This window comes from Lampetra fluviatilis, chromosome 66, assembly GCF_964198595.1.
Source record: "Lampetra fluviatilis chromosome 66, kcLamFluv1.1, whole genome shotgun sequence".
In the NCBI taxonomy this organism is placed as follows: Eukaryota; Metazoa; Chordata; class Hyperoartia; order Petromyzontiformes; family Petromyzontidae; genus Lampetra; species Lampetra fluviatilis.
Genome location: NC_136340.1, coordinates 6,252,418 through 6,259,286, shown reverse-complemented (window position 1 = coordinate 6,259,286; position 6,869 = coordinate 6,252,418).

The window sequence follows — 6,869 nt, the reverse complement described above, 5'->3', positions numbered from 1 at the left end:
GGTGCAGTGATGGGAGGGCGCTGGGCTCAGAGGTGCATCGAATAAAAGGGACAGGGGGATGAGGGAATCATCGCCACTGCTGCCGCTGCCGCTTCGCATTGGGCGACACACTTCTCCCAGCTGGTTAGTGGCGGTGAGTGGGATGTGTGTGTATCTCGTGTGTATGTGTGTGTGTGTTGGACTTCTTTCGCACCGTACGTAGCCAACCGTGGCTAATCGGAAGTTGCAAGGGGAAGCATAACAAACTTTAACACGAAAAAAATATTTCAAATAAACGAGTTTGTCAACCTAGGTGATGATGATGATGATGATTTAAAAGTGGCACCACAGCTCCAAGTGGCTTCCTGTTGTAGGAAGGAAGAGAGCGTTCCAGACGGACGCAGCAGCATCTGAAATCGCCGCGCGATTATGATGGTGATGATATGGTGGTGATGATGTGGTGATCATGGTGATGATGATGGTGATGATTATGATGATGGGTTGTTTTTTTTTCGTTTCCTCCATGCCGACGAGATCAAAATCCACCCCACCACTCCATCGCACCCCTCCGTCTCACCGCCTCATCCCACCGCTCCATCCCAGCAAAGCCGGGCACGAATCGTGGGAATTTGGTTTGTGGCTCGTGTCTCCGTTGATGGCAGCGGAGCGAAGCCGGAACAGCAATGCCCTCTCGATCGCTGCCGTGATGATGACGATGGGAGAGAGAGAGAGAGAGACACGCAAACTCCGAATTTTGCAGCAGTAGGCATCGTCAGGGGTCGGGATCGAACCCATGGTCTCCTGCACACCAGGCGAGATAGTTAACATATCCTAGCCACCGTGATGATGAGGATGTGAGAGAGAGAGAGACACGCAGACTCCAAATATACAGCAGCAGGCGTCAGGGGTCGGGATCGAACACCCGACCTGTACACCAGGCGAAGTAGTTAACATATCCTAGCCACCGTGGTGATGATGAGAGAGAGACGCAAACTCAAAATATACAGCTGCAGGAGTCAGGGTCGTGATCGAACCCACGACCTCCTGTACACCAGGCGAAGTAGTTAACATCTCCTAGCCACCGTGATGATGATGAGAGAGAGAGACACGCAGACTCCAAATATACATTCTAGATTTGAAGCTTTCGTGACTGCAAGGAATCATCTTCTTAGGTTTTTTCGGTAAAGTCACGTAGAAAGTAAAATAAAATAAAAACAAAAATCACGACGTTTCGGAGGCAACACAAGTCTCCGTCATCAGGTGGGACCGTCACAGCCAGATTAGCTGTATCAAGTGTTTTACAGCTAATCTGGCTGTGACGGTCCCACCTGATGACGGAGACTTGTGTTGCCTCCGAAACGTCGTGATTTTTGTTTCCAAATATACAGCAGACGTCAGGGGTTGGAATCTAACACCCGACCTCCTGCACACCAGGCGAAGTAGTTAACATTTCCTAGCCACTGTGATGATGATGACGAGAGAGAGAGAGAGACGCAGACTCTAAATATACAGCAGCAGTCAGGGGTTGGGATCTAACACCCGACCTCCTGCACACCAGGCGAAGTAGTTAACATCTCCTAGCCACCGTGATGATGATGACGAGAGAGAGAGACGCAGACTCCAAATATACAGCAGGAGTCAGGGGTTGGAATCTAACACCCGACCTCCTGCACACCAGGCGAAGTAGTTAACATTTCCTAGCCACCGTGATGATGAGAAAGAGATGCAAACTCCAAATATACAGCAGGCGTCAGGGGTTGGGATCTAACACCCGACCTCCTGCACACCAGGCGAAATAGTTAACATTTCCTAGCCACCTTGATGATGAGGATGATGATAAGAGAGAGTTATTGTCGGTAAGAGATCACGCCCCACCGAATATTGTATGAACAGGCTGTCAGGGCAAATGTTCCATCACAGAGGTGTTGATTTTTGGGGTTAGATCGGGGTGCGTATGAATGGTGTGTTGTTAAACCCCGACACCATCTCGACACGGCCACGTGAATGAGGGTCTGTCACGCAGACAAAACGTGGCCGATTCGGCACCACACCGGTTTTGTGTTGGAGAGTAAAACCCACTACGACATTTACATTCATAGTGTAGTGTATAGTGGAGTGTATCGTGTAGTGTATAGTGTAGTGTATAGTGTATTATACTAGTTCATCACTAGACTGGTTGTGTGTTGGAGAGTAAACCCCACTATGACATTTACAATAACAGTGTAGTGTATAGTCGTGTAGTCTATAGTGTATAATAGTGTAGAGTAGTGTAGTGTGTAGTAGTGTAGTGTGTAGTCGTATAATAGTGTAGTATACTAGTTCAGCACTGCACTGTTTGTGTACTGGAGAAATAAACCCACTACTACATTTACAATTCGAGTATCCGTGACGTTTCCACGATAATTACAACAACAACAACAACAACCACAACAACCACAACAACCACAACAACCAACAGCATCATCAGCCGGACACGCGCAGAGTTGTCGAGAAATTCCTCCTCCCTGTTCCGTTCTTCACTCGACGCGGGGTCCGGGATGAACGCGATGCTCATCGGGACGAATGCGTCAATGGCAGTCATGCAATTTGAAAATGGATTCATAACTCTTAGTTCTTTCGGCAAAGTCACGTAGGTAAAAAATGAAATTAAAATTAATAAAAAAATAAAAACAATAAAATCACGACACAAGATTGTTTTACCTACGCGACTTTACCGAAAGATACTAAGAGTATGCATCCTTGCAGTCACGAAAGCTTCAAATCTAGAATTGAAAATGGATCTCCATTACCGCCGGTTGGGTTTAGGAGCAGGGTGGCGGCGGGTTTGACGACGCAACATTGTCCCTCCGCTCGATCTGACTCCTATTGTGGATACTATTTGTCGCCCGAGACCCCCCGTGGCGTGTCGAAGGGGCCAGGGCTTTTGGCGAGCCACTCGTGAAGAGAGGAACGGTACAGCAACCACGCCCGGCCGCCTTTGTCTTCCCCAGGGGCGATGTTTGACACACAAAAGATCCCCCGTGTAGCCTTAACAGACTGTAGGGGCAAGTGCTGTTAGCGAGCACCTATGAAGGCCGGAACGGTACACGAGGGGGTGGGTGGCCAGCACCACGCCCGACCGCCTTTGTCTCCCTAGCGGCGATGTTTACACACCCTCACCAGGTACTCATTTGAGGCTGAGTCGACCTAGGGGAGGCCCAGAACCGGTTCAGATAATCGTCACTGGTGTTTGCCGTGAGCGGGAATCGAACCCGGTTCGTAGCCGGGTTTGATAGAGCGGCGTAGCGCTAACCACGACACTACTGCTACCCCTACTATTGCGCAAAGACAAAGATACCCCCGTATAGCCTTAACGCGCTGTTGGGGCAAGTGCTGTTGGCGAGTGTGTTCTCTCTCTCTCTCTGTCTCTCAGTCTCTCTGTGTAATCGTCATCATCATCATGGTCTATTCACTGCTGGATGAACATCAATGTGATGATGGTGATGTCTCTACCCTGCGTGTGTTCTCCCATCCACGTGTTCCTCTCGTCTGTCTCCGTCTACATCGGCAGAGCGAGAACGCGCGCTCGGGACAACATCGCATTGAATTTCGATTGAAAGCTTTCGTGACTGCAGGGATTCATCTTCTTGGTTCTTTCGGTAAAGTCACGTAGAAGGGAAATAATAAAATAATAAAAATAAAACAGAATAAAATAATTCTCACGACGTTTCGGCCACAACGCAAGCAGCCGTCCTCAGATGAAGAACAGGTCTGTCGGAAAGACAGCGCCTGAATGAGCACCACCAGGCTTGGCAGCGTATATTTAAGCTGGGTTGGAGGGGGGAAGGGGCGCCTTGACAAATGAATTTGCATATCAAAAGGAATTTAGCATATTTATGGGAAATGCAGATATGGGATTAGTCACTACTTGTGGAATGCGTAGGAGGTGGGGGGGGGGTTCAAAGTCATATTATTCCCGTGCATTAAGCAGTATGCAGGATTAGCAGCATCAAAGGAAGGGAGTAGGTTTAGCAGTAATAGGCATTGTCCTTGAAACTGATTGGTTCACACCAATGAACGGCTTTCTTTTGAGCCTCGACCCAATTGGTGCTCGACCAGAGGACGCCAAAAGGAAGAAAGCCGTCCCTTGGTGTGGACCAATCAGCTTCAAAGACAATGCCTATATATTATCACGGTGTGTTTTTTGTTTGCATTTTGACCGCAAGTATTGTGGTTAATGCAGTTACATGAATCCTCGTAAAAATGTTTCAGTTTTGTTGCCAGAAAAAAGGGGGAAAACCCCTATTATTATATTTTGCTACTGGCAAAGGAGGTCTAATGATGATGACACGCCTTCATCATTACGGAATTGTTCTTCGCAATTATATACATATATTTGGCACACTTGTCGTAGAGGGGAAACACACGAAAAAAATAGACTTCGTTCAGCCCGGCGGCATCGATCCCGTCGGCTTTGCACGGCGTATGAACCCAACGAGGTCCGCTCAGATGATCGCGTTTCGGCTACTCGCGGTTTCTCGACGGCGCTCAAAGGTCTCATCGCCCGGGGTTGGCGACAGAGGACGGAGAGAGAAGGCGACTGCAGTGGCGGCTCCTGCAAAATCTCTCAGGGGGGGGCAAATGTCTGGATGATTGATAAGGATAAGGTCCACCCATGCAATGGATAAATTAACAGCTTAAGCATGTAAAGGCAACTTCACTTCTTTAATATTAATGAAAAATAAAGTGACTCTTACAATACATCTTGTTTGTTTCTATACTCACTATTAAAACAAACCACTCAAGTTTATTTTATTAAAGATTCCACTAGGTGGCGATAAATTATATTGTTGGATGAAACGTGCTTACGTATGATGACGTAAGCACGTTAGGGCGAGCCCTCCCGGAAGCCATAGAGAATGCATTGCAGCGCCCCCGTTCGAAAAAAAACATCTTTGAATGTAAGTCTATGGGACCACTCGGGGCGATTCTCAGCTGGAGGGAAATCGCCCAAAAAGAGGCGGTACTCCACAGAACGTGACATGACGCTGATTGGACTATATCCAGAGGCACAGTGACGGCTAGCGTGACTCTGTGGTTGAATGACATTGGTGGTGCGTCGCCCAATCGCCCTAATGAAGAAACCGCCCCTGGAGGCGAGAGATGAGGAGAGAGAGAGAGGGAAGGGGTAAGAAGGAGGAGCTAGGTGACGGGGAGCTCTGCATGCTGATGTGAGCTACCCGTCGGAGGCCGTTGGACTGCAAGAAGGGCTGCGTGCAGATCGAGAGAGAGCGAGTGAGCGACAGAATGAGCGAGAGAGTGAGAGAGAGAGTGAGCGAGGGAGTGAGCGAGAGAGTGAGCGAGAAAGTGAGCGAGGGTGTGAGCGAGGGTGTGAGCGAGGGTGTGAGCGAGAGAGTGAGCGAGGGTGTGAGCGAGAGAGTGAGCGAGAGAGTGAGCGAGGGTGTGAGCGAGAGAGTGAGCGAGGGTGTGAGCGAGAGAGTGAGCGAGGGAGTGAGCGAGAGAGTGAGCGAGAGAGTGAGCGAGGGTGTGAGCGAGAGAGTGAGCGAGGGTGTGAGCGAGAGAGTGAGCGAGGGTGTGAGCGAGAGAGTGAGCGAGAGAGCGAGCGAGAGAGTGAGAGAGTGAGCGAGAGAGTGAGAGAGTGAGCGAGGGTGTGAGCGAGGGAGTGAGCGAGAGAGTGAGCGAGAGAGTGAGCGAGGGTGTGAGCGAGAGAGTGAGCGAGGGTGTGAGCGAGAGAGTGAGCGAGAGAGCGAGCGAGCGAGCGAGAGAGCGAGAGAGTGAGCGAGAGAGTGAGAGAGTGAGCGAGGGTGTGAGCGAGGGAGTGAGCGAGAGAGTGAGCGAGAGAGTGAGCGAGAGAGTGAGCGAGAGAGCGAGCGAGAGAGTGAGAGAGTGAGCGAGGGAGTGAGCGAGGGAGTGAGCGAGAGAGTGAGCGAGGGTGTGAGCGAGGGAGTGAGCGAGGGAGTGAGCGAGAGAGTGAGCGAGAGAGTGAGCGTGGGTGTGAGCGAGAGAGTGAGCGAGGGTGTGAGCGAGAGAGTGAGCGAGAGAGCGAGCGAGCGAGAGAGTGAGAGAGTGAGCGAGAGAGTGAGAGAGTGAGCGAGGGTGTGAGCGAGGGAGTGAGCGAGAGAGTGAGCGAGAGAGTGAGCGAGAGAGTGAGCGAGCGAGCGAGCGAGAGAGCGAGCGAGCGAGAGAGCGAGCGAGGGAGCGAGCGAGGGAGCGAGCGAGAGTGTGAGCGAGGGAGTGAGCGAGGGAGTGAGCGAGAGAGTGAGCGAGGGAGTGAGCGAGAGAGTGAGCGAGAGAGTGAGCGAGGTAGTGAGCGAGAGAGTGAGCGAGGGTGTGAGCGAGGGAGTGAGCGAGGGTGTGAGCGAGGGAGTGAGCGAGGGAGTGAGCGAGAGAGTGAGCGAGAGAGTGAGCGAGAAAGTGAGCGAGGGAGTGAGCGAGGGAGTGAGCGAGGGAGTGAGCGAGGGAGTGAGCGAGGGAGTGAGCGAGAGAGTGAGCGAGGGTGTGAGCGAGGGTGTGAGCGAGAGAGTGAGCGAGGGTGTGAGCGAGAGAGTGAGCGAGGGTGTGAGCGAGGGAGTGAGCGAGGGAGTGAGCGAGGGAGTGAGCGAGGGAGTGAGCGAGGGAGTGAGCGAGAGAGTTAGCGAGGGAGTGAGCGAGGGAGTGAGCGAGTGAGCGAGGGAGTGAGCGAGCGAGTGAGCGAGGGAGTGAGCGAGGGAGTGAGCGAGAGAGTGAGAGAGTGAGCGAGAGAGTTAGCGAGGGAGTGAGCGAGAGAGTGAGCGAGGGTGTGAGCGAGAGTGTAAGCGAGGGAGTGAGCGAGAGAGTGAGCGAGGGAGTGAGCGAGAGTGTAAGCGAGGGAGTGAGCGAGGGAGTGAGCGAGGGAGTGAGCGAGGGAGTGA